The sequence below is a fragment of the Rhinoderma darwinii genome (genome assembly GCF_050947455.1).
Source record: "Rhinoderma darwinii isolate aRhiDar2 chromosome 2 unlocalized genomic scaffold, aRhiDar2.hap1 SUPER_2_unloc_55, whole genome shotgun sequence".
Classification (NCBI taxonomy): Eukaryota; Metazoa; Chordata; class Amphibia; order Anura; family Rhinodermatidae; genus Rhinoderma; species Rhinoderma darwinii.
Window position 1 is genome coordinate 864,447 of NW_027461724.1, and position 16,872 is coordinate 881,318.

Below are 16,872 nucleotides of genomic sequence, written 5' to 3' on the forward strand. Positions count from 1 at the left end.
GGCATTTGGGCGTTGCCAGGAAGGCGTTTTTATGTTGATTCCTCCTCTTTCAGCACTGCATTGTGGTGCAAGCAAAAGAAGCAAAACGCGCGGCACGTTCGGGTTATCGCTTCTCGGCCTTTTGGCTAAGATCAAGTGTAGTATCTGTTCTTATCAGTTTAATATCTGATACGTCCCCTATCTGGGGACCATATATTAAATGGATTTTTAGAACAGGGAGATGGAAATAGAGCTTGCTCTGTCCACTCCACGCATTGACCTGGTATTGCAGTATTTCCAGGACCGGTGCACCCTTTCCTTATGTGTTTACTAAAATCAGATTCCAAAAGTGCTTTTTGTGTTTGCCATTGTTTTTGTCTTTCGGATGGGATCTCCCCTTTTAATCCCATTATTTCAACACCTGTTGGACAATGCATTTGTACAGTCATGTGTGATAATGAGCTAATTTATTAAATGCAATTAATTAATACATTGCCACCTCTTGTTTTGTGTCGTCTGTGTTTCTGTGTTTCCGGCATTTCACATTGGAACAGCTCATTCACCTTCCTTGTCTTCTCTTCGCCCTCCCTCCTAGGTAGGTTAAAGAGCTGCACCTGAGCCAGCCACTGATTGATGCAGCACCATAGTCAAATAGTGGAGTGGAGTAGGGGAACAGCAAACAGCCATTAAAGCAGCCAGCCCGCCCGCCCGCCCGCCCGTCACAATGGACCTACCTGTGTACACTAGATGGATGTGATGGAATGTACTGTGGTCCCTACATTTCAAGAAGAAGTAAGAATTGCAGTTGCAACAAACCCTTGCTTGCCTACAAAGAGAGCAGCAATTTGGATTTGTTACTATGTTACCTGGAAGAATAACAAACTGTGCAAGGATGGAGGTTGTAGGAGCAAGGAGAACAAGTTGTCTGTAAAGTTGGTGGATGCTTTTTTTCCATTTTGCAGTCCCTTGTCTCCCTCTTGTGGCCTCCTGGAGGCAACTAGCTGTGCAAAAAAAAGACAGCCTGGGGGCCGGCTGTTGCAGTGTTGCCCTCTCAGGCAACACTGAGTGACTGACTGAGCCGCACCGTCTTATATAAAGTTCAGACGGAACTTTGCACGTGTCATAGTGGAGACCTCAGAAGCCAGAGGCAGCTTTCTGACATCATAATGGGGCCTCAGAGATAAAAGCCTGGGCCCAGGCAGTGTTGGTCAGTGCTGCTCAGCAGGCAGCACTGGACTGGATTAAAGCTGATACAAGGTGTGAAAGGAGAAGGGGTGGCAGTGGGCATGCACTTACTGCTGCTGCTGCTGCTGCTGCTGCTGCCAGTGTTTGCACGGCAGGAGGGCATTTGGGCGTTGCCAGGAAGGCGTTTTTATGTCGATTCCTCCTCTTTCAGCACTGCATTGTGGTGCAAGCAAAAGAAGCAAAACGCGCGGCACGTTCGGGTTATCGCTTCTCGGCCTTTTGGCTAAGATCAAGTGTAGTATCTGTTCTTATCAGTTTAATATCTGATACGTCCCCTATCTGGGGACCATATATTAAATGGATTTTTAGAACAGGGAGATGGAAATAGAGCTTGCTCTGTCCACTCCACGCATTGACCTGGTATTGCAGTATTTCCAGGACCGGTGCACCCTTTCCTTATGTGTTTACTAAAATCAGATTCCAAAAGTGCTTTTTGTGTTTGCCATTGTTTTTGTCTTTCGGATGGGATCTCCCCTTTTAATCCCATTATTTCAACACCTGTTGGACAATGCATTTGTACAGTCATGTGTGATAATGAGCTAATTTATTAAATGCAATTAATTAATACATTGCCACCTCTTGTTTTGTGTCGTCTGTGTTTCTGTGTTTCCGGCATTTCACATTGGAACAGCTCATTCACCTTCCTTGTCTTCTCTCCGCCCTCCCTCCTAGGTAGGTTAAAGAGCTGCACCTGAGCCAGCCACTGATTGATGCAGCACCATAGTCAAATAGTGGAGTGGAGTAGGGGAACAGCAAACAGCCATTAAAGCAGCCAGCCCGCCCGCCCGCCCGCCCGTCACAATGGACCTACCTGTGTACACTAGATGGATGTGACGGAATGTACTGTGGTCCCTACATTTCAAGAAGAAGTAAGAATTGCAGTTGCAACAAACCCTTGCTTGCCTACAAAGAGAGCAGCAATTTGGATTTGTTACTATGTTACCTGGAAGAATAACAAACTGTGCAAGGATGGAGGTTGTAGGAGCAAGGAGAACAAGTTGTCTGTAAAGTTGGTGGATGCTTTTTTTCCATTTTGCAGTCCCTTGTCTCCCTCTTGTGGCCTCCTGGAGGCAACTAGCTGTGCAAAAAAAAGACAGCCTGGGGGCCGGCTGTTGCAGTGTTGCCCTCTCAGGCAACACTGAGTGACTGACTGAGCCGCACCGTCTTATATAAAGTTCAGACGGAACTTTGCACGTGTCATAGTGGAGACCTCAGGAGCCAGAGCCAGCTTTCTGACATCATAATGGGGCCTCAGAGATAAAAGCCTGGGCCCAGGCAGTGTTGGTCAGTGCTGCTCAGCAGGCAGCACTGGACTGGATTAAAGCTGATACAAGGTGTGAAAGGAGAAGGGGTGGCAGTGGGCATGCACTTACTGCTGCTGCTGCTGCTGCCAGTGTTTGCACGGCAGGAGGGCATTTGGGCGTTGCCAGGAAGGCGTTTTTATGTCGATTCCTCCTCTTTCAGCACTGCATTGTGGTGCAAGCAAAAGAAGCAAAACGCGCGGCACGTTCGGGTTATCGCTTCTCGGCCTTTTGGCTAAGATCAAGTGTAGTATCTGTTCTTATCAGTTTAATATCTGATACGTCCCCTATCTGGGGACCATATATTAAATGGATTTTTAGAACAGGGAGATGGAAATAGAGCTTGCTCTGTCCACTCCACGCATTGACCTGGTATTGCAGTATTTCCAGGACCGGTGCACCCTTTCCTTATGTGTTTACTAAAATCAGATTCCAAAAGTGCTTTTTGTGTTTGCCATTGTTTTTGTCTTTCGGATGGGATCTCCCCTTTTAATCCCATTATTTCAACACCTGTTGGACAATGCATTTGTACAGTCATGTGTGATAATGAGCTAATTTATTAAATGCAATTAATTAATACATTGCCACCTCTTGTTTTGTGTCGTCTGTGTTTCTGTGTTTCCGGCATTTCACATTGGAACAGCTCATTCACCTTCCTTGTCTTCTCTCCGCCCTCCCTCCTATGTAGGTTAAAGAGCTGCACCTGAGCCAGCCACTGATTGATGCAGCACCATAGTCAAATAGTGGAGTGGAGTAGGGGAACAGCAAACAGCCATTAAAGCAGCCAGCCCGCCCGCCCGCCCGTCACAATGGACCTACCTGTGTACACTAGATGGATGTGATGGAATGTACTGTGGTCCCTACATTTCAAGAAGAAGTAAGAATTGCAGTTGCAACAAACCCTTGCTTGCCTACAAAGAGAGCAGAAATTTGGATTTGTTACTATGTTACCTGGAAGAATAACAAACTGTGCAAGGATGGAGGTTGTAGGAGCAAGGAGAACAAGTTGTCTGTAAAGTTGGTGGATGCCTATTTTCCATTTTGCAGTCCCTTGTCTCCCTCTTGTGGCCTCCTGGAGGCAACTAGCTGTGCAAAAAAAAGACAGCCTGGGGGCCGGCTGTTGCAGTGTTGCCCTCTCAGGCAACACTGAGTGACTGACTGAGCCGCACCGTCTTATATAAAGTTCAGACGGAACTTTGCACGTGTCATAGTGGAGACCTCAGGAGCCAGGGCCAGCTTTCTGACATCATAATGGGGCCTCAGAGATAAAAGCCTGGGCCCAGGCAGTGTTGGTCAGTGCTGCTCAGCAGGCAGCACTGGACTGGATTAAAGCTGATACAAGGTGTGAAAGGAGAAGGGGTGGCAGTGGGCATGCACTTACTGCTGCTGCTGCTGCTGCTGCCAGTGTTTGCACGGCAGGAGGGCATTTGGGCGTTGCCAGGAAGGCGTTTTTATGTCGATTCCTCCTCTTTCAGCACTGCATTGTGGTGCAAGCAAAAGAAGCAAAACGCGCGGCACGTTCGGGTTATCGCTTCTCGGCCTTTTGGCTAAGATCAAGTGTAGTATCTGTTCTTATCAGTTTAATATCTGATACGTCCCCTATCTGGGGACCATATATTAAATGGATTTTTAGAACAGGGAGATGGAAATAGAGCTTGCTCTGTCCACTCCACGCATTGACCTGGTATTGCAGTATTTCCAGGACCGGTGCACCCTTTCCTTATGTGTTTACTAAAATCAGATTCCAAAAGTGCTTTTTGTGTTTGCCATTGTTTTTGTCTTTCGGATGGGATCTCCCCTTTTAATCCCATTATTTCAACACCTGTTGGACAATGCATTTGTACAGTCATGTGTGATAATGAGCTAATTTATTAAATGCAATTAATTAATACATTGCCACCTCTTGTTTTGTGTCGTCTGTGTTTCTGTGTTTCCGGCATTTCACATTGGAACAGCTCATTCACCTTCCTTGTCTTCTCTCCGCCCTCCCTCCTAGGTAGGTTAAAGAGCTGCACCTGAGCCAGCCACTGATTGATGCAGCACCATAGTCAAATAGTGGAGTGGAGTAGGGGAACAGCAAACAGCCATTAAAGCAGCCAGCCCGCCCGCCCGCCCGTCACAATGGACCTACCTGTGTACACTAGATGGATGTGATGGAATGTACTGTGGTCCCTACATTTCAAGAAGAAGTAAGAATTGCAGTTGCAACAAACCCTTGCTTGCCTACAAAGAGAGCAGCAATTTGGATTTGTTACTATGTTACCTGGAAGAATAACAAACTGTGCAAGGATGGAGGTTGTAGGAGCAAGGAGAACAAGTTGTCTGTAAAGTTGGTGGATGCCTATTTTCCATTTTGCAGTCCCTTGTCTCCCTCTTGTGGCCTCCTGGAGGCAACTAGCTGTGCAAAAAAAAGACAGCCTGGGGGCCGGCTGTTGCAGTGTTGCCCTCTCAGGCAACACTGAGTGACTGACTGAGCCGCACCGTCTTATATAAAGTTCAGACGGAACTTTGCACGTGTCATAGTGGAGACCTCAGGAGCCAGAGCCAGCTTTCTGACATCATAATGGGGCCTCAGAGATAAAAGCCTGGGCCCAGGCAGTGTTGGTTAGTGCTGCTCAGCAGGCAGCACTGGACTGGATTAAAGCTGATACAAGGTGTGAAAGGAGAAGGGGTGGCAGTGGGCATGCACTTACTGCTGCTGCTGCTGCTGCTGCTGCTGCTGCCAGTGTTTGCACGGCAGGAGGGCATTTGGGCGTTGCCAGGAAGGCGTTTTTATGTTGATTCCTCCTCTTTCAGCACTGCATTGTGGTGCAAGCAAAAGAAGCAAAACGCGCGGCACGTTCGGGTTATCGCTTCTCGGCCTTTTGGCTAAGATCAAGTGTAGTATCTGTTCTTATCAGTTTAATATCTGATACGTCCCCTATCTGGGGACCATATATTAAATGGATTTTTAGAACAGGGAGATGGAAATAGAGCTTGCTCTGTCCACTCCACGCATTGACCTGGTATTGCAGTATTTCCAGGACCGGTGCACCCTTTCCTTATGTGTTTACTAAAATCAGATTCCAAAAGTGCTTTTTGTGTTTGCCATTGTTTTTGTCTTTCGGATGGGATCTCCCCTTTTAATCCCATTATTTCAACACCTGTTGGACAATGCATTTGTACAGTCATGTGTGATAATGAGCTAATTTATTAAATGCAATTAATTAATACATTGCCACCTCTTGTTTTGTGTCGTCTGTGTTTCTGTGTTTCCGGCATTTCACATTGGAACAGCTCATTCACCTTCCTTGTCTTCTCTTCGCCCTCCCTCCTAGGTAGGTTAAAGAGCTGCACCTGAGCCAGCCACTGATTGATGCAGCACCATAGTCAAATAGTGGAGTGGAGTAGGGGAACAGCAAACAGCCATTAAAGCAGCCAGCCCGCCCGCCCGCCCGTCACAATGGACCTACCTGTGTACACTAGATGGATGTGATGGAATGTACTGTGGTCCCTACATTTCAAGAAGAAGTAAGAATTGCAGTTGCAACAAACCCTTGCTTGCCTACAAAGAGAGCAGCAATTTGGATTTGTTACTATGTTACCTGGAAGAATAACAAACTGTGCAAGGATGGAGGTTGTAGGAGCAAGGAGAACAAGTTGTCTGTAAAGTTGGTGGATGCTTTTTTTCCATTTTGCAGTCCCTTGTCTCCCTCTTGTGGCCTCCTGGAGGCAACTAGCTGTGCAAAAAAAAGACAGCCTGGGGGCCGGCTGTTGCAGTGTTGCCCTCTCAGGCAACACTGAGTGACTGACTGAGCCGCACCGTCTTATATAAAGTTCAGACGGAACTTTGCACGTGTCATAGTGGAGACCTCAGAAGCCAGAGGCAGCTTTCTGACATCATAATGGGGCCTCAGAGATAAAAGCCTGGGCCCAGGCAGTGTTGGTCAGTGCTGCTCAGCAGGCAGCACTGGACTGGATTAAAGCTGATACAAGGTGTGAAAGGAGAAGGGGTGGCAGTGGGCATGCACTTACTGCTGCTGCTGCTGCTGCTGCTGCTGCCAGTGTTTGCACGGCAGGAGGGCATTTGGGCGTTGCCAGGAAGGCGTTTTTATGTCGATTCCTCCTCTTTCAGCACTGCATTGTGGTGCAAGCAAAAGAAGCAAAACGCGCGGCACGTTCGGGTTATCGCTTCTCGGCCTTTTGGCTAAGATCAAGTGTAGTATCTGTTCTTATCAGTTTAATATCTGATACGTCCCCTATCTGGGGACCATATATTAAATGGATTTTTAGAACAGGGAGATGGAAATAGAGCTTGCTCTGTCCACTCCACGCATTGACCTGGTATTGCAGTATTTCCAGGACCGGTGCACCCTTTCCTTATGTGTTTACTAAAATCAGATTCCAAAAGTGCTTTTTGTGTTTGCCATTGTTTTTGTCTTTCGGATGGGATCTCCCCTTTTAATCCCATTATTTCAACACCTGTTGGACAATGCATTTGTACAGTCATGTGTGATAATGAGCTAATTTATTAAATGCAATTAATTAATACATTGCCACCTCTTGTTTTGTGTCGTCTGTGTTTCTGTGTTTCCGGCATTTCACATTGGAACAGCTCATTCACCTTCCTTGTCTTCTCTCCGCCCTCCCTCCTAGGTAGGTTAAAGAGCTGCACCTGAGCCAGCCACTGATTGATGCAGCACCATAGTCAAATAGTGGAGTGGAGTAGGGGAACAGCAAACAGCCATTAAAGCAGCCAGCCCGACCGTCACAATGGACCTACCTGTGTACACTAGATGGATGTGATGGAATGTACTGTGGTCCCTACATTTCAAGAAGAAGTAAGAATTGCAGTTGCAACAAACCCTTGCTTGCCTACAAAGAGAGCAGCAATTTGGATTTGTTACTATGTTACCTGGAAGAATAACAAACTGTGCAAGGATGGAGGTTGTAGGAGCAAGGAGAACAAGTTGTCTGTAAAGTTGGTGGATGCCTATTTTCCATTTTGCAGTCCCTTGTCTCCCTCTTGTGGCCTCCTGGAGGCAACTAGCTGTGCAAAAAAAAGACAGCCTGGGGGCCGGCTGTTGCAGTGTTGCCCTCTCAGGCAACACTGAGTGACTGACTGAGCCGCACCGTCTTATATAAAGTTCAAACGGAACTTTGCACGTGTCATAGTGGAGACCTCAGGAGCCAGAGCCAGCTTTCTGACATCATAATGGGGCCTCAGAGATAAAAGCCTGGGCCCAGGCAGTGTTGGTCAGTGCTGCTCAGCAGGCAGCACTGGACTGGATTAAAGCTGATACAAGGTGTGAAAGGAGAAGGGGTGGCAGTGGGCATGCACTTACTGCTGCTGCTGCTGCTGCTGCCAGTGTTTGCACGGCAGGAGGGCATTTGGGCGTTGCCAGGAAGGCGTTTTTATGTCGATTCCTCCTCTTTCAGCACTGCATTGTGGTGCAAGCAAAAGAAGCAAATCCTGTCTTGCTTCCTCTCCGGCCTTTATTCACCTCCCGCTTAGTAGCTGTGAGTGTGTGTGAGCCTGCAGGGCCCCATGGAATTGCCTAGGAGTAGGCTGAATCGCTGCAAGGGGTGAACAGCAGTATTGGGCAGGCTCGGTCAACGCGCGGCCCGTTCGGGTTATCGCTTCTCGGCCTTTTGGCTCAGATCAGGGTTTATTGCTCTGGTCTGGGTCGGGGGTGCGAGTGTTCCTGTGGTAGCAGGAGACCTTTTGAGTGGCGATCCTCCTATGGTCCTGGACCGATAGGCTGAAAGATGGCAGGTATGGAATTTTCCTCAGGTATCCAGAAGACAGTCCGGCTGAAGGTGGAGATCTCAGACAGCATGAAGAACAGCATCTCATATGTTGGACACGAAATTGTGGAAAAGATGGCGGGTATTTCCCTTGAAGATGATGTGTTTTGTATTCAGGAATCAAAGAAACAAGGTATCTATGACATTTCCTTTTATGTGGATGGGACCTGCCTGCTTTTCTATGAATGCCTGAAGACTAATGCAGCAAATCAGGTACTGAGGAATGTCACATTTGTTCCGCTGTTTGAACTAGAGGAAAAAACTGTCTTTATCCATGTGTTTAACCCTTTCACGGATGTTAATATCCTAAAGAACTTTCTTGGACAGTACTGTTTAAGTGTGAAAGGAGGGGTAAGGCAGAAAAGTATCCTTAACATATTTAATGGAACATACAAATTCTGGGTAAAGCTAAGACCTGATGAAGGCTGTATTGGGGGAGTGAGACACCCACCTGCCAATTTTTCTGTGGCTGGAAACAGAGGCTACCTGTATTACCAAGGACAGCCATCCTTTTGCAGGAACTGTTTTAAATTTGGCCATTTAAAGGAGGATTGCCCAGGGGTTAAACTGTGCAGGAACTGTAAAAATCCTGGACATGAGGCTGGGGCGTGTCCACAGCCTAGAGCCTGTGACTTATGTGGATTGACTGGACATATGTACAGAGACTGTCCTGAAGTGGTAAAGAGGAGGGAAGAAAGGAAGAAGCAGGAGGAGGCTAGGAAGCAAAGGAATCAAATGGATCTTGATAGGAAGAGGGAGGAAGGAGCAAGAATCTTGAGGATGTCTGAGGAGGCTGAAAAAAGACAAAATGAAGCTGTGCAAGACCAGCAGCAGGTGGAGATGGGGGAGGGGTTGATTAGCCCAGCTGTGGAATCTCCCATGAGCATTCTGATGGATGAGTCAGCAAGAATAGACTGGTCTCTCTCCGAGGAAGATGAACCTCCTGGGGGGGAAGTGACTGTCACAGGTGCAGAATGTTTTCGTTCCCCCAGGAAAACGGCAAAAAAGCCACGTTTTGAGAAGGTGGAAGAAGAGGCGATTTCGTTGGAGAACCCATTCGAATCTTTATTTGAGGCCCATATGGATACAGGCTCTGGCGGAGAAGGTTCTTCCAAAGTACTCCAGAGGAAAATCTTAAAATAATGGCGTTGCTAAATTTTCTTCCTTTGGGTTGTTTTAGATTATGTCTTTGAAGTTTTTGTCATCCAATGTGCGTATGTTTAGGAGTAGAGCCAGAAGAGCTCTTATACTAGACTTATTAGCAAATCAAAATGTTGATGTCATTTGTGTTCAAGAGTGTGGATTGGATTTTGTGGTGGGGCAGGAGGAGTGGGTGCACGGGCCTGCAATATGGTCAGTGTCAAACAAAAATAGAAATGATGGTGTGGGGATTTTATTAAAAAACAAAAAAATAGAAATTTTCAGTCATACTGTTATTGAGGAGGGAAGGTGTGTGATGGTGGTGGTGAGATTTAATAGAGTGAATGTTCGTATAATTAATATATATGCTCCAGTTAATAAGAATGAAAGAGTGGAATTGTTTGAAAAAGTGAAAATGTTTTTGCCTGGGAAGGATCCGGTTGTGTGGATAGGGGACTTTAATTGTGAGATTGATGGAAAAAATGTGGATGTGTCTGGTAATGTGGTTAAAAATATTTTGTTTGATTTTCAGTTGAAGGATGTGATAAAACTATGTGGGGTAGACCCCCAAGATACGTATTTTTCAGACAGGGGTATTTATAGTTCAAGACTAGATATGTGTTTTGTGTCGAAAGGTGTGATGGGTAAAAATTATATGCAAATGAGGGTAATATATTCAGATCATGAGTGTGTGATGTGTGAACTGGTTTTTGATGTGGAATGTATAAGTGGGAGGGGTTTATGGAAATTAAATGTTAATTTGTTAGAAGATGAGGAGGTGTATGGGAAATATGTTCATTTGTATGGGAGTTGGTGTAGAAGGAAGAAAGAGTTTGTAGATGTGTTAGAGTGGTGGGATTGGGTGAAGGAAAAGACAAAAGTATATTTTAAGAAAGCTGGTTATAGAAGAGCGGCTGGTAGAAGGAGAAAGTATGAGTGCTTGTATAAAAGATTGGGGTTTTTGAGAAGTTTGAAGAAGAATGGTTGGGAGGTGGATGAGAAGATTGAGGAAGTTAAGAAGAATATGAAAGAATGGATGGTGAAAAAGGGTAAGGAAATTATGTATCAAGCAAGATTGGATAAGTTAGAAAAGAATGAGAAATGTTCGAGATATTTTTTTAAAAAAGTGATTGGGAAGAAAGAGGATTTGGTATGTGTATATGATAAGGATGGGAATCTGGTAAAAGGGAAAGTGGTGTTAGGAGTGGTTGAAGAGTTTTACAGAGAATTGTATGCAGTAAAGGAGTGTGATAGAGATTTGGAGTCTGAGGTGGTGGCTGTGATTGAGAAGCAGGTGGAGAGAATGGAGTGTGATAGGCTGATGAGAGGAGTTGGGGAGGAAGAGGTTAAATCAGCTATTGAAAGCATGTCAGTGAATAGAACACCGGGGGAGGATGGGTTGCCAGTGGAGTTTTATAAGAGAATGTGGGATGTGATTAAGCTAGATATGATTGAGATATATGTTTTTATGCGGGAAAAGTGTAGATTGGCGGAGAGTATGAAGAGTGGAGTGGTTGTGCTGATTTATAAGAAAGGGGATGAGAAGGATGTAAGGAATTGGAGACCTATAACTTTGTTGAATGTGGATTATAAGATTTTTGCTAAAATGATTGCCAATAGAATGAGAGATGTGATAGATCAGGTGATTGGGGAGGATCAAGTGTGTGGAATTCCTGGGAGAAGGATTGGGGAGAATCTTTGTTTGTTGAGAGATGTGTTGTGGGATGCAAGGGAGAGAAAGCAAGAGGTTAGTGTGTTGTCTATTGATTTTGAAAAAGCATTTGATAGGTTGTCGCATGATTTTCTGTTTAAAGTGTTGGTGAGGATGGGGTTTCCTGGAGAGTTTGTGAATATGGTGAGGATGTTGTATAAGGGTGTGGGCAGTAAGGTTTTGATAAACGGATGGGTGAGCGAAGAAGTGAAGGTGTGTTCGGGTGTAAGACAGGGATGCCCTTTGTCCCCTATAGTCTTTGTGTGTGCTTTAGAACCATTATTAGAGATGATTAGGAAGGATAAGTGTATGAGAGGGGTGCAGATTCCAGGGAGTGGTGGAAAAGAGCTGAAAGTGTTGGCGTATATGGACGATGTGTGTGTGCTGTGTGATTCTTTTGCAGTTTTGAGGAGGGCGAAATTATTGGTGTCTTTGTTTTGTGGTGCGTCAGCTTTCAGGGTAAATTGGAAGAAAAGTGAGTATAAGAGGTTTGGAAGTTCAGGTATGAATGAGGACTTGGGTGTGAAAAGAGTGGACGGAGCGATTCAAATTTTGGGGGTTAAAATGGATGAAAAATTGGATGGAAGTGAGAGTTGGGTAGATGTGGAGAAAAGAGTGAGTAGGAAGTTGAGATTTTGGAGTTTGAGAGAGTTGACGTTTGAAGGAAAGATAATGGTGATAAAAAGTGTGATTTTGCCGATTTTTCTGTATCTTGCTGTGGTGTTTCCTCCGGGGTATATGGTTGTAAGGAAATTGAATAGAATTGTGTTTGTGTTTTTTTGGGGAACGACAATGGAGAGAGTGAAAAGAGAGACTGTGTTGAAGGACTGGGTGAATGGGGGTATGAATTTTCCTAATATTGAAGTGTATTTAGGGGTGAATGTGATGTTTGCAGTGAAGAGGATGCTGGGAGGTGATTGGAAATTTGCATGCATGGTGAGATTTTTGGGTGGGAAGGTGTTGGGAAAAATAGGATGGATGAAAAGAGATTTAAGGAAGCCGTATGCGTTTGTGAGTCCTAAATGGTATGAGGTTATTGAGAATTTTATGAGGAAGTTTGGATTGACAGCGGTGAAGAAAGAATGTTTGAAAGATAAGAAGAGTGTGTTTAAGTGTATAAAAGATATGGAAGTCCAATGTAATATAAATATGGTGAGAGGTCAGTGTGTTGGTAAGGTGTGGAAGGGGTTGAGGACAGATGGTATTACAAATAGACAGAGAGAGATTGTATGGCAGAGTTTGCATGGTGGGTTGTCAGTTAGAGAGTTTCAGAAAAATCGTGGAGTTGTGAGGAGTGATTTGTGTCCGAGAGAGAATTGTGGTGGGAGTGAAAGTATAGTTCATCTGTTTTGGAATTGTGGGGTGGCGCAGGGAGTTTGGAGGGGTATGGGTCCGTTACTTAAGGAGTTGGTTGGGATTAATAGGTTATGTATGGAAATAGTTTTGTTTGGGCTTGCGAGTGTAAGTCAGAAAAATCAAAGGGTATTATTTGTCATGTTAGCAATTATAAAAGAGGTTTTGTGGGATGTTAGGAACCTGTATGTGTTTAGAAAGAAAGATGTAACTGTGGAAGGATGTTTGAGAATGGTATTGGATAGGATGTATACAGCGTATTTGGTAGATAAGGAAAGGTTGGGGGAGGTGGATGCAGAAGGGATTTGGAAGGTTTTGAAGTGGAGGTATATGGTGAGAGTGTAGTGGAGGGGTGGAATTTTTGATATTGTTTCTGTATTTTGCTTTGTGTTATATGAAAATTTAAAAAACTAAAATGAAAAAGCCTGATGATGATTGGATGGAATCGTTCAGAATGTCTTGGATACTGATAGTAAGTATCGACAGGATATGAACGAGTGTTTTTAAAAATAATCAATCCAAACCTGAAGGTTTTAAAAAAAAAAAAAAAAAAAAAAAATCTGTTCTTATCAGTTTAATATCTGATACGTCCCCTATCTGGGGACCATATATTAAATGGATTTTTAGAACAGGGAGATGGAAATAGAGCTTGCTCTGTCCACTCCACGCATTGACCTGGTATTGCAGTATTTCCAGGAGCGGTGCACCCTTTCCTTATGTGTTTACTAAAATCAGATTCCAAAAGTGCTTTTTGTGTTTGCCATTGTTTTTGTCTTTCGGATGGGATCTCCCCTTTTAATCCCATTATTTCAACACCTGTTGGACAATGCATTTGTACAGTCATGTGTGATAATGAGCTAATTTATTAAATGCAATTAATTAATACATTGCCACCTCTTGTTTTGTGTCGTCTGTGTTTCTGTGTTTCCGGCATTTCACATTGGAACAGCTCATTCACCTTCCTTGTCTTCTCTCCGCCCTCCCTCCTAGGTAGGTTAAAGAGCTGCACCTGAGCCAGCCACTGATTGATGCAGCACCATAGTCAAATAGTGGAGTGGAGTAGGGGAACAGCAAACAGCCATTAAAGCAGCCAGCCCGCCCGCCCGCCCGTCACAATGGACCTACCTGTGTACACTAGATGGATGTGATGGAATGTACTGTGGTCCCTACATTTCAAGAAGAAGTAAGAATTGCAGTTGCAACAAACCCTTGCTTGCCTACAAAGAGAGCAGCAATTTGGATTTGTTACTATGTTACCTGGAAGAATAACAAACTGTGCAAGGATGGAGGTTGTAGGAGCAAGGAGAACAAGTTGTCTGTAAAGTTGGTGGATGCCTATTTTCCATTTTGCAGTCCCTTGTCTCCCTCTTGTGGCCTCCTGGAGGCAACTAGCTGTGCAAAAAAAAGACAGCCTGGGGGCCGGCTGTTGCAGTGTTGCCCTCTCAGGCAACACTGAGTGACTGACTGAGCCGCACCGTCTTATATAAAGTTCAGACGGAACTTTGCACGTGTCATAGTGGAGACCTCAGGAGCCAGAGCCAGCTTTCTGACATCATAATGGGGCCTCAGAGATAAAAGCCTGGGCCCAGGCAGTGTTGGTCAGTGCTGCTCAGCAGGCAGCACTGGACTGGATTAAAGCTGATACAAGGTGTGAAAGGAGAAGGGGTGGCAGTGGGCATGCACTTACTGCTGCTGCTGCTGCTGCTGCTGCTGCTGCCAGTGTTTGCACGGCAGGAGGGCATTTGGGCGTTGCCAGGAAGGCGTTTTTATGTCGATTCCTCCTCTTTCAGCACTGCATTGTGGTGCAAGCAAAAGAAGCAAATCCTGTCTTGCTTCCTCTCCGGCCTTTATTCACCTCCCGCTTAGTAGCTGTGTGTGTGTGAGCCTGCAGGGCCCCATGGAATTGCCTAGGAGTAGGCTGAATCGCTGCAAGGGGTGAACAGCAGTATTGGGCAGGCTCGGTCAACGCGCGGCCCGTTCGGGTTATCGCTTCTCGGCCTTCTGGCTGAGATCAAGTGTAGTGCTGGTTACTTGTAGTCAGTGCTGCCTGGTCTTAGTTGGGAGGTGCTCAGGTACCCTCTCTCTCGGCCTCGGGGGATCGTCCAGGTTCGCCTGGACTTCACCCCCGTGCTGCTATTTGGGAGAGAGGCTTAGTCCTGAGCAACGGGTTGCGATCCATATACCCCCGTGTAGGTTTCGGCCGAAAAGGGGAGTTGCGCCTAACGTTGCGCCTACTACGGAGTAGCGTAACAATACCATACTCACCATGGACGAGGATCCATGTGAGATACCGGCTTATGCCCGGATTAAAAACACAATTCGTGTAGTGCTATCGGAGGAGAAGGCGACGACCTGCGGCTTAAAATTCGTGGTGGAGACCGTACTTGTTGGTATCTTCAACATCCAGAAGCGAGAAATTTTGGCGGTGCAGGATTACCCAAGAAGGAGGACATACGATGTTACTTTCATACAGAATGGAGTATTCAGAGATCTGCTGGCGGCTTATACGGTAAAAAATGACCCGAGACTGGACGGTGTTGATTTTTATGAGCACGTTATGGACATCACTAAAATGATAGTTATAAAGATGTACTGCCCTTTTGCCGACTTAAAAGAAGTGATGTCCTTTTTATTCCCTTATTTTAAAACTGTGAAATGTATTGGCAAAGTCATGAATGAGGTTGGTGTATGGACCTCAAAGTGGAGATTCAATGTAACATGTTATAAAGATGCCAATTTTACAGGAGGGATAATGTTGCCGCCAGCACGTTTTAAAATAGGTGATATGGCCGGAGACTTTTATTTTTCAGGGATGCCTCCATTCTGTAGGAAGTGCCAAAAGTACGGTCACACCAAGGAGTCTTGCGACAGCACCTGTAGGAACTGCGGCAGCTCTGAGCACGAGACCAAAACTTGCCCTCTGGGGAAAAGGTGCCGTTTTTGCAGCCGAGTTGGTCACCTCTATGCTACTTGTCCCCACAGATCTAAAGAGTTGGAACAACCCGAGGACCGGCCAAGGCGTCCCGAGCGGCCCGCAGGCCAGATCACCCCTGTACAAGGAGAGGAACCCCAAGGAGGCGAGCAAGACGATATGGATACCTCCAGCAGACCCCCCCAAACAGGTGACCCTAAAGAGCAGAGGCGACAAAAACGCAGAGCCAGTGATCAGCGGACGAAAGAGCCCCCCCAGGAGACTGGGGCACAGGGTAGTTCGGATGAAGCTGATCCTACTGGCCTGCAAGAGATGCTGGGTCAGCCTGTACCTGAGGCAGAGGTCCCGGGCGGAGCGGCAGCGCTCACTAAGAGACGTAGGGCGTACTCGGAGGTGGCAGCGGGGGTGCCGATGGGAGTACCTGCCAGGTTGAAGGCAGGGAAACCAGCTGACGTGCCCCCGGAAGCGACAGCTAAAGGTCCCCCCCCTTCTAGACAGTTGGGGGATATAGGGACAGCTGCCTCCGAGGTAAGCGTGGTCCCTGAGACGTCCGGAAGCGCGATTCCTGCCCCTATAGAAGGGGAGGGCGCTGCCAAAGATTGCCAAATCTTACCCGTTGAGTCCGTCTGGGACCCATTTTCAAGAAGCGCCTTAGGTATGGGGGGTCAGCTGAGTGATGGGTCTTCCTCTCAAACCTCGTCGATGCGTACATTCGACTCGAGGAAAGATGACGATGAGAACTCGAGTGGGGTGTCTGGCGACGCGGAGGACTGCTGAGGCCTCCTCGGGTAAGATAAAAATAGACTGTCTCTCTCCCTTTTCCTCATGGCTGAGTTATGTGGTCTTTCCCTTAATGTAAGAAGCGTGCACTCACAGACAAGAAGAGCTGCCCTTTTCAACTACCTTTCTGTTTTTACCGCCTCAGTGTTTTTCCTACAGGAATGCTGCATACCTCACCGCATGAATTATAAAAAATATGAGGAAGACTGGAGACTCGGACCTTCAGTGTGGTCCGGGTCTAATGAATCCAAAGCCGCAGGTGTCGCCATTTTATTCAAAGGGAACGTTTTAATTGATCGTTTTTATGAAATTTTACCAGGCAGAATTTTAATGGTCAAAGCTTTTATAAACGGTGTTAGATGGCAGTTTTTAAACTTTTATGGTTCTACAGACAAGAAGGAAAGAGCAAAAATGCTAGAAATTTTACCCCTTTTTATCAATGATTCAGAACCACTTATTTTAGCTGGTGATTTTAATTGTATTTTAAAGGGGGAACGCCGGTTCTCGAATTCAGTAAGTCGAAACTATGATAAAACCCCGTCTATTTTAAAAGATATTACAGTGGATTTTAAACTTACTGATGTTTTTAAAAAATGCAATAGGGATCTACCTGAAGAGGACGGCGTCACCTGGAGCAATGTAAA

The 16,872-nt window shown here is 45.8% G+C and overlaps 7 non-coding genes across 7 annotated transcripts; all 7 read left to right on the plus strand.

Moving 5' to 3' along the window:
• Positions 1-105: 105 nt before the first annotated feature.
• LOC142679433 (U2 spliceosomal RNA) lies at positions 106-296 on the plus strand. Its single transcript, XR_012852686.1, has one exon. It is a non-coding gene; the product is annotated as a U2 spliceosomal RNA (small nuclear RNA).
• Positions 297-1,427: 1,131 nt separating this feature from the next.
• Positions 1,428-1,618, plus strand: LOC142679434 (U2 spliceosomal RNA). Its single transcript, XR_012852687.1, has one exon. It is a non-coding gene; the product is annotated as a U2 spliceosomal RNA (small nuclear RNA).
• A 1,122-nt stretch (positions 1,619-2,740) lies between these two features.
• LOC142679435 (U2 spliceosomal RNA) lies at positions 2,741-2,931 on the plus strand. The gene has a single exon (XR_012852688.1). It is a non-coding gene; the product is annotated as a U2 spliceosomal RNA (small nuclear RNA).
• A 1,121-nt stretch (positions 2,932-4,052) lies between these two features.
• LOC142679437 (U2 spliceosomal RNA) lies at positions 4,053-4,243 on the plus strand. Its single transcript, XR_012852689.1, has one exon. It is a non-coding gene; the product is annotated as a U2 spliceosomal RNA (small nuclear RNA).
• Positions 4,244-5,373: 1,130 nt separating this feature from the next.
• On the plus strand, positions 5,374-5,564 carry LOC142679438 (U2 spliceosomal RNA). Its single transcript, XR_012852690.1, has one exon. It is a non-coding gene; the product is annotated as a U2 spliceosomal RNA (small nuclear RNA).
• Positions 5,565-6,691: 1,127 nt separating this feature from the next.
• LOC142679439 (U2 spliceosomal RNA) lies at positions 6,692-6,882 on the plus strand. The gene has a single exon (XR_012852691.1). It is a non-coding gene; the product is annotated as a U2 spliceosomal RNA (small nuclear RNA).
• A 6,160-nt stretch (positions 6,883-13,042) lies between these two features.
• LOC142679675 (U2 spliceosomal RNA) lies at positions 13,043-13,228 on the plus strand. Its single transcript, XR_012852858.1, has one exon. It is a non-coding gene; the product is annotated as a U2 spliceosomal RNA (small nuclear RNA).
• The last annotated feature ends 3,644 nt before the right edge of the window (positions 13,229-16,872 follow it).